Below are 10,340 nucleotides of genomic sequence, written 5' to 3'. Positions count from 1 at the left end.
ATGGGAAGTAAAAGCTGGTAGAGACATGCATGAGGGCCTCTGAAAGTTGGAATCATTGCCATTCGACAACAATCGTTGTTCTATTCTTATATATGTATATATATACAAAGTTACTCTAATTCTAAACACCTATACAATGCAAAAAGGTTATGGGGTCCCTGCATCAAGGAACTTGAACTCTTAATTTCAAACACAACATAATAGGTAAGGTAGGAAAATGATAGTGAAAAAATACATATAGAGAGATTTTTGTATACCAGACACTGTATCATGGATTTAAAATGACTTGCCCAAATGTCTATTACATGAAAATTGAATCCACAGAGCAGCGGTCTCTATCAGTAGAAAACACGGTATGCTATATTCATTACATTTTTAAAACTACAGAAGGCAGCCAGTGTATTCAGTCCTGCTATGGCCTTTAATAGAGATTTGCTCCAGCTCTCTGCCAACATAAGAAATTTAACTTGGGGCATTGATTTTTTCATTCATACATAGAGGCAAAAGAGATTAAAACAGGTGTCTTTCTAATAGTACATCTGTGTTTCAAAATATAAAAAATGTTTTGTCTAAATATCCCTTTAACAGGGTTTGGATTACCAAACAAGACTTATGGCTTCCCTAAGGGAAAAAATCAAGACATTTATAGAAGTCTGTGTACTTGTACTGATGCTCAGCCTGGTGTGCTTCCACTAAACATCACGGCTATATTCAGTCTGGGAAATAAAATTTACAATTTATGAAGGTAGGAAAGAGCATCTATGTTAAGGGGAAAAATGTGCTGAGACAGGGTGGAGAAACCAACAAGTGAAGCAAGGCATCTTAGATGAATAAATTCAAAGCTCTGCACATTATTGTCTCCTCTTTCCTGGGCCTTGCTCCCGCTCTTTTGGGCAATCATTTCATGGCGTGCATTTGCTGCAAGCATCCCTTTGGCACTAGCATGTGTCAGGAAAGTGGCTACTCTACAATATAACCAGCGGGGATCAATATGGTATCTCAGCTTGGTGACAAAGTGTTTTTCTGTGAATGGAGTTGCTAAAACGTACCCAGTAAACTTAGCTGAAAGGCTGTCAGGGCTGACAATCACCGAATTCAGAGCAGCCTCGGACTTTGTGAGAATCCTTTTGCTTGACAAGTGCACTAATTTGTGACTAAAGGAAATGAGGAGGCTCAGCACGTGAAGCAGAGTGGAAGGAAACTGCTGGCATGATTAACAGCTGGTAAAAATATGAACTCGAAATAACCGCAGTGTTCTCCATGTTCACGGCCACTTTGTATTCATGTTATATCCTTCTTCTGATGTCAGGAAGCAAGGAGGCTTACTAACCCGCCAGCTAGGCTGAGACCTGTAGGAATTTATTTTGTGGACTGTGGTCAAGAGAAAGCCCTCTCTGAGGGTTGTAGCAGCAAAACAGCAAACCAGTACCCTTCAACACAATGCCAGGTCAGGTATTTACAGTCTAGAGATGGAGGACAGTTTAAGCTCTCTGTAGGACAGAAGCTCAAAAGTGGTAAAGTTAGGCCTCAGCAGATAGGTTAAAAAGTGAAACTCAGGATGAACTTGCATTTCTGACTGCCAGACTGTCCCTGCAGTCAGGTGGAGGATCGTGTATAATTGATGACTGTAACTTGACTGCAAATGGAAAGATGGAGGCTCACATTTTATTGATGTATGTTTATTTGCCAAAACATAGTTTTCATTTTAAACATCCATCCAGCACGGCTAAGAGGAAAACCTTGCTGGACCACAGAGAAGAACAGGAGTTTCTACTCCACAGTGGAGAGAAGCTGGAAAGAAAAAGAAAGGTTAGAGGGGTGTAAGTGAGGAAGCATAGGAGAACAAAGAAATAAGAGGTGGGAACTAGGATAAATAAAAAAGGTGGTGCAGAAGTTATTTTCTGGTTCTTTCAAAAAGTGAAACTTCAATAAGCAAAGTTGCTCAAACCTCAGATTTTGTATCTCAGCCAAAGCAAAAAAAAAGCAAAGAGAAAATTGAGAAACTGTGGTAGGAAAAAAATATAATAAAATATTCAGGAAGCCAAAAATTTCAGAGAAGCTTAGTTTTGGAGACGCTGAAGTGAAACGAAATGTGCATGCAAATATGCTTTCTATTAAATCAGTTTGAAGAAAATCATGCATACAACTAAGTCAAAAAAGACAGCCAAGGTCTTGGGAGTAAAGCTAGAAGTGGAGAAACAGTAGTCGTAATCAGCTAGTTTAAAATTATTTACTGTTATTTCCCTCCAAAGTGCTGCTTCTTCTGAACATGAAAGGCCCAAAGTCTACTAAATATACTGCAAACTACAGTTAATTAATTTAGCACCCCTGCTGGAGAAACCAGTCCATTTTTCTTGGTGGTCAGGTGGCCTCTCCAGTAGCTTCCTCGGCCTTGGCACTCCGCCTGGTCACTCCCCAGCCTCCTGGAGCTGGAAGGCAGGCGCTGCTCCAGGTTCAGTCTGTCTGTCTTGTCTCTGTGCAAGTAAATAAAGCATCTGGGACACCAAACGAGCCAAGAACAAGGCTGTGTTTGATAAAGTCGTATCTGTAAGGTTTTTCATCTTTAGAATCTCATGCAAAATGCATACAAGTAGGAGCGGGGAAGTGCGTGCTGAGTTGCTGCAGTTACACTGTTTAGCAAATTGCAGATCTCATCTGCCATACTTGTTCTTCTTTGCACACACAAAAATCCTACTGGATAGGAGATGGGAGATAAGATCGTACAGTAGATCGTACAGGTGCTGCTGGGGGCACCTGAGAGCAAAACATACCCAATGTCCGTGTCCACTGCAGATCTGAGTTATGCAAAGCGTATCCTTTCTGGCCATCCCAGAGCTAGGTTGGCTCTTGCAGAGTCACTCAGGTGTTCCCCAGACCTCCAGAGAGAGGATTCATTGATCCAGTGCAGTGCTGGCCCTGCTCTAGGTCCACAGCTACATCATGGCTTGAAGCAGCGAGCCCTGGAAGCAGGAGCACGGAGCCGCAGGTGCAAGGCAGTGGTTCTGCACGGTGTTAGCTTAAATCCAGCAGAGCGGAGCTACCGTGCACAGCTGTGCTCTGGCTTACTCCCTGTGGCTCTGGAAATTGTCCCTGCATGCTGTCCCGCCTGCCCACCTGGGCCTGCCAGTGCGGCTCAGGCGCTGAGAGGCTTTCAGTGTGCCAAGGTTTGCAGTTGGGGCTCCATGCCACACAAAACGGCTCTGGGATTTCCAAGCCTGTAAGAAGCACGTCCATGTTCCCCACCACTGCACCTCAGCTATAATGGAAAGCGTACCAGAGCTCTGACTACCTCTGCACCATGGCATATATAAGCCACGTCTAGGATAATCCAAACCTAGAAAATAGAGAGGTGGTTGAATAGTAACGTGCACAGCATTAAGTTCTGCAAATTATAGCTCAGCAAGGATAGGGGGACTATGAACTGGGGGTGCAGGAGAGGAAGGTGGATTGCAACAGTGTCATCAGCTGAGCACGGAAAAATGCTTGTTTTCCAGTGTCCTCCTACACCGGATACATGACTATCAGTATTTTCAGCAGAAAAAATAGGATGTGCTTCTTAGGTCAACTGAACTGCATATGCTGAAGGAAAGGCAGCTAAATGAAAAATTCTTGAAGGAAATCACGTGTACTCAAATATTTAGAGAGAACCAAAGCAGGTTTCACTTGCCTTCTGGATACATTCACCTCCTGCCAGAACATGGAAAACTGCAGGGGACAGCAGTAATCTGAAATGTTCCTCTTCTTGGTTAATGGGGGAGGAAGGAAAAATCCATTAAAATGAATATGTAACCAGCTGCTAAAATCAGCTGCTTTGTCATTCTAAAGACTATGAAGGAGAACTGTATTTTCACTACAACTACACTAATAGACCGTCCTGATTCTCTAATGACCAAAGGAAAATTGAACACCAGAAACCCCCTGCCAAGAATTACTTAACTTGCATCTATCCTACAGACAGGAATAAAACAAGATTTTAGGAAGTAATAAGGTAAAAATGGCTCTCAGACAAAGCAAACAACCCAAAACATTATGGATTTCAATATCTAGGTGTTCCTGGAAAAATATAGGAACTGAAGTTGAAAGTATGTTTGTTTGTTTTTCCTAATAAAAGACTAATTTATTTTCATGGGGAGTTTGAAGGTACAGGACACTTTTCTTTCCTCACTTAGACTCACGATGTGATACTGCAAAAGAAGGATGTTAGGTGTCCAACTTCAGGCACTTCAGTTACAGTTGTAGAAAGCAAAAGCAAAACCAGCCTCCTTTTCCAATACCTGTCCATTTGTGGGGACACAAAAATTCACAGGAAGACTTCATTTTACCCTTCAAAGGTTATCCAGAATTATAATGCCCTCAGTGATACAACAGGAACCAGACACAACAGCCCTGGGAATGTATGCCCTGGGAATGAAGAGTCCTGGGATTTTATGCCTTCCTCTGATTTATCTGGCGGTGGCAACTGCCAATGCGTGACCAACACCTATAGGACAAGCACGTACATTGCTTAGGAGTTCAGTGAGGATGGGGACCCAGCCTTCACCAACCAGTCTGCTCTGCGGCAGCAATTTCGTATTTCTGAGATCTCTTCCTGATGCAATACTGTATGAATCATAGCCTTCCGCTGTGCCTCAGTCTTCCCGTATTTAAAAATGAACATCCTGACTCCTGCCTATCTTAGTGGAATTTCTGAGGCCGAATTAGCATTTACGAAGTGTTGTAAGATCTCTGGAGAACTGGCAGAGCATAGTACTGTAATCAGTTTTCTACGTTCTTAAATACTGGATGTGAGTAATTCAGCGCACGGACGTTCTGTTGCCCTGCTTCAGAGACAAAAAGCAGAAGATGGAGTCAGATGGAGGATCAGAAATTCTTTGTTACTATATAATGAAAGGTAAAGTCACGTTGTTTCTTTTGGCATGTTCTTCTGATACCCACATGCTACCACACTTGTGGGCTAGAGAGCAGGATTTTGATTGATACCTCTGTGCCAGTATTGCTGCTCCATGAAGAATCAATTGTTCTACTTAATGTGAAGCTGTAAAGACTGTGAGCCCTCCCTCCCCTTGACTTTTCACCTTTGTGGATAAGGATTCAGAGTGAATGTTAATAGACAAGTCCTGGTTAAAAGTCCCCAGCTTCAGTGAATAATCATTATGTTTGTTATGACACTGTTATGTTTGTGATGACACACAGATGATTCAGGAGCTGGTGGAAACACGCGAGTCTTCCTTGGAGGGTGCAAAAGCCAAGTGTACTCTAATGGCAGGTAAGCGTGGACCAGAGATGCCTGTGGCAGGGTTCCTACTGATTCAGTATCAGGTTTGTTTTGCTGTGAAGTCTGCTGGAAGCTTCAGGTGTTCTGCAGAGTGCAGATGAAGTCACTCTCCTTTTCTGGGTGAGGGTGATGGAGGGAGCCACAAACTGTCCCCACTGGGTAGCTGACTGCCTTCACAGCAAGGATCTGTGCACTGGGATCGTAGCCTGGCATGGTCAGCATGAAAAGGCTTCAAACCTCCAAGGTTAGAAAGTGCAGTAAGCAATAGGCTAATCATGCATCTTTAATAAGAAAAGCACTATGTCATACCGGGTCCCACTGCAGTTCTCTCTCCAGCCTGCTTGGAGGCTTCAGCTCCTTATAAAAGCTCTGAAAGAATAAATCGTATCTTTGCTACCATCTCAAGTGACAGTGACACTGATATAGATGTAGACTAGGTTGTCCACCTGCAACTTCTGTGATTTAAACATATTCGCCTTTTTCCCATATCCTCCTCCAGCCCCCTCCTCAGTGAAACAAGTCATATTCTACCCCACCTTGAGCACACAGCCACAAGCTGGCCAGCAATGAGGGCATTCTTACGTGTCGGTCCCTGGTACTGACATGACTGTCTTAGAGCAAATATTTCACATTCCCAAGTCACCCTGAGTTTTAATAAGGCATATGTAAAGTAACTCACCAGCATCAAAATCCTTGTTATTATTTCAGCTGTGCCTCCGAGATAAGGCATGTTGTAAACAGATCCAGCCAGACAGCAGATTTACCTGGAATATGTGTGTTTGTTCTTTTGGAAATTTCAGAGAGTGCTTGGTTGACTTGCCCTTTAGAAAAGCTTTGTAATATCAGAGCTTCCCATTTCCTGCCCACAGCTTCATGTCGTCTACTGGAAGCAGCTGACAAAAGCATCACATTCACTTTTTCCATACAGAAAATATTTGATGTTCTCCTTCTCCGTTATGTTGATCTGCAGCACGTACCCTTACAAGTGCTTTTTGTGGGTACAAGAGAACAGTGACAGCATGCCCAGCCTGCCACAGTCAATCTACACAAGCTGTCTGCAGCAAATTATTTACCCACTGAGTTGGAATTTTGTTTCTGAACAGAGAACAGCTTCTATAAGTGGAGCTCACTCACTGAGTGTTTTGCGTGAAGAAATTTTAGCAGAGGGACTGCACTCACACTCATCACTGGTTGGCACTATAGTATTTGCAATCTGAAATCAGATTGATATGGGCCTCTTCCGTGAAGTCATATAACTGTTGGAAAATAGCTAGTATCTTAAATAATCAGCTCTCGTAAACTAATCATTAGCAAATAGTATAAGCACGGTTTAACTATCCATCCTAAATGCAGAATGCTCTACCCCTCAGATGTGTAAGTTAGGTCAAAACAGCCACATTCCCCATCAGGTGCCATCTGTCTGATGGCTTTGTAATGTGGAATTTTGAAGACAATTATTTCACTATGCACTTCCTTTTAAAAGGGAAGTTCTGTAGTGAAAGACAAGAGACACTGATCTAGTTTCTTGTTAGTAGACCTTGCACTGTAGATAGAGTTTTGTGACTGGTTACACCCCAATACTGCTCAACAGAGATTAAGACTCTCCTCTTCTGCCAGTTTTGTTGCTCATACCATTCCTGACAGTGGGGGAGGCTGGAGGTGGTGGTGTTTCCCAAGCTTCTTTCCCTGGTGTGAGAGCAATGCCTTATAAAAAACTCTTTATTGTTACACTTCTGTTGCTCTTTCTTGTTGGAAAAGGTGCTGAAAGCAGCAGAAGATTTTGTTTTCTGATTCAGTCTCTAACTAGAGTTAATACTTGGCAAAGAAATGTTTCCAACATTGATATTTGGATGGAGATTTCTGAAAAATTCTACTGCTTGTAAACAGTTTTTCATTTTTTTCTGATATTGTGAAGTATTTTGAATGCTTTGGGTGCATTTCAAACATTTTCTGTTCTTGATCTGTATTTAGCACTGTTGTGTTTATAACCCTCTGCATAGTATTAATCATAATTGTCAGATTCAACAATATTGTAGTATGTAGCCAGAAAAGGGTTGGGAGCCATTCCTCTTCCTTATATAGAGCTTACACCAGAAAGCAGGATGACTAAAGCCCTGCAAAACTTGCTGTCCATCTAATAACTGCAGTGGGAAACAGTATTCCCAAAAGGTCTGAGAATAAATTCATAAGGGCATTGCTGTAGAGCTTTAGTCTGCTTTAGCGACAGTTCTCTGTGTTTCACCTGTGCGTTGTACTACAGAAGTCTTGACCAGCAGGGCCTTTCTTCCCTCTCACCCTGTTGTACACCTGATCCAGCTGTGGCAAGAAGAGTGGGCATTAGGGGCCGGTCACTCGGGGTTTCCACTGAGCCAGTAAAACCACACCACTGCAAAATGCTCAGGAGCCAGCAGCAGTCTATTTCGCAGCAACATCTGTATTTGAAAAATGAATGAGTCAGATAAAAGGGAGGCTGTTACCTCTTCTAAGTAAATTATTTAAACTTGCAACCTGTTTATATCTTTTTCCATATGAAAAATTAATGTACCGCAGGTCCTTTTGCATTTTCATGGTAAACAAATCTATTTATAGGTTTTCCCCTCCTAAGGAACATAAAAAAGGGCTTTCCACTGCCAGGGTCAGAAATTTTAGGTATCAATCCCCTGCCACACCCCCCTCTGCCCCAACAGGGACAATTCAATGAGCATCTAAATATAAAAAGAGCAGACCCACTAACCTCCACAACAGTGTGCTACTGAGAAAGAAAAGCTGAGTCGAAATTTCTGCTCTTAACTTTTGTGAAGAATGAAATGAGGATTTTCTCCATGTGTCACAAGGATCTTGCACCTGCACTTAAACTGACATTTGATAAAAATCATGGTCAAAATCTCCAACCTGGGTGTGCATGCTAGGCTTTTATTTTTATTTTTTTTTTCATGTTGTTGCACTACCTGAGCAAAACCACCCTAATTTTCAGCAGTACTGAGCAAATGCCCCTGTGATGCATTTCACCTGCAGTTAAGAAATCTCAGCACCTCTGAAAATCAAATAGTGCTTAAATTTACAGCTTCTCTATTTGAAAGTATCTCCCAGAGTCTCCATCTATTTAAATGGAGAAATGCGAAACCAAGGACAGACAGTGATCTGGGCAGTCAATAATGTTTTTGGCAATGTAAGAAATCAATGAAACATTTGGGAATAATGGCATCAACTCGGATTTAACAGTTTTACAATGGTGTCGCTTTCCAACAAATGGATGTTGGGATTTTTCCTCATGCATATCTGAATGTACCAGTTATGGAAGATCATAGTCATGTTCCTTCCCTAATCTCCATTTTCACTTTAATTTCACTTATGAGCAGGCAAGCAGCCCGGGCACTTCTGTAAAGGTTTAGAAATGCCGCTGTGTGCCTCAGATTTGCTGGGCACATGGCATCAGAGAAAGGTGACTGTTGCCCGTCTCATCCTGGGGAAGGGAAAGGAAGATGAGGGGTCAGTTCCAGATTTGCTTGAATTGGCCTCAGCCATTGCTGAATGATGCCAAATATTTTGTGAACTGAAATATAAGTGAACTGAAATGGCAGGCTATCTAAGCCCCATACGACAGTCACACACATTGTAAGTAGGACCGGATTCTCCTTTCCCTTGTGACCTCCAGCTAGCTTCTGTCTGAATACTGTGTGCAGCATTAATATTTCTAGCCCTGGAAGTGGCTGTGCCTGTGTTTGGAGCCCTACTGCACACGCCCTGAGAAGTGGCAGCTTCCTCATCCTCATCCCCTGTGCTGGGTGGCAGTCAGAGAGCAAAGCTACAGTTTGCTCATCTACCAGACTGCTGTCTTGGGCCTTCCAGCACCTTTACTGGTCTGTCTTTCAGGGCTCTCTGCTTCCTCTGGTTACTTACTTATTGCATTTAGATGCTTATTTGGCTGACAGCACATTTGCTGTCCTTGTACGCCTTGTCCCCTCTGATGTCCCCCATAGATTTTAAAAACAATTTTATTAAAAAAAAAAAAAAAAACAGGTGAGTTAAATAACAGTTTCTCTGGCCAGGACCTCAAAGGAGGATTTATCTGAGCTACAGTATGAGCTTCACGCCGCTACGGAAGCTGCGGCAATATTTAGTTTTGCTTCTTCCACATAATTTGTTGCAGAGAATCCCGAGCAAATGGCGCCAAGCTGCTGGGTGAGCAAAGAGTGAAAGGAAAGCAACCTAAAATTTTTTTAATGCTTTCTGATCTCCAGACAGCCATCCAGGTGGGTTAATGGTTGACATTGTGAGCTTAATGCAAGCACATCTATTCACTATTTTGTTGTACGATCCTCAGTGAAACACAGTTGAAATAACACACCAGGACCTTCTAAGTGCCAGAAGTTTTACATAAAACCTGCTGTGGAAAGTCCTTTTTCCTCTGGAGATGGATGATCTACAATGGCCATCTATTTCTTTCCTTGGTATTAGTAATGTGAACCGTATATTGAGTATTGCTTTGTGAGAAATCCTTTGACACTTTTGTTAAACACTGTCCTTTGCTATAGCTTTATCTCTAGCAACAAATCTGGTGTGTTTTGTACAGACAGAAAAAACGATAAAAACAACTTATTCTATTAAAGGAGACCATTCAAATTTAAAACGAGATTACTCTTTACAAGAAAGGTGGCTTATCTCTCCTAGGGAGAGGCGCCTCGCTCTCATCAGATACCACCCTGACAGACCCAACAAAGCAGCCTCTCCTAGCAGAGCCTCGCAAGGCGGCTGCTGGCGAACCAAAGACAATTCCTTGCAGCGGCCATCTCCCGACCTTCAGGGCTCCTCGGAGCTCCACCAGCTCCCTGGCCCGGCCTAGAAATAACTGGGAATCCCCCGGCACCCGAGGGCTGCCGTGTCGGGCGACCCGGGGGCAGCTCCGCACCCAACCGGGGCTCCGACCGCTCTGCCTGGGGGCACCCCAAGCCGGCGCCAGCCTTCACACTCATCTCCCCGCCGGCTTCCCCGGACCCTCGGACGGCTCCCTCCGGACCCCCGAGCTTTGCCCCCCGCCTCCCCTCTTCCTCCCTCCGCCAACAGC

General features: G+C 43.3%; 1 long non-coding RNA gene across 1 annotated transcript; it reads right to left on the bottom strand.

Annotated features, from left to right (window-relative positions):
- Nucleotides 1-1,663: 1,663 nt before the first annotated feature.
- LOC310897866 lies at nucleotides 1,664-9,429 on the bottom strand. The gene is made up of 2 exons (XR_014582652.1): nucleotides 5,955-9,429; nucleotides 1,664-5,644 (listed from the first exon to the last, which is right to left on the bottom strand). It is a non-coding gene; the product is annotated as an uncharacterized lncRNA (long non-coding RNA).
- Between the last annotated feature and the right edge of the window lie 911 nt (nucleotides 9,430-10,340).

This window comes from Anser anser (genome assembly GCF_964211835.1).
Source record: "Anser anser genome assembly, chromosome: 3".
NCBI lineage: Eukaryota > Metazoa > Chordata > Aves > Anseriformes > Anatidae > Anser > Anser anser.
The sequence above is the reverse complement of the archived record's forward strand: the minus strand, read 5'-3'. Positions and strand labels throughout refer to the sequence as shown.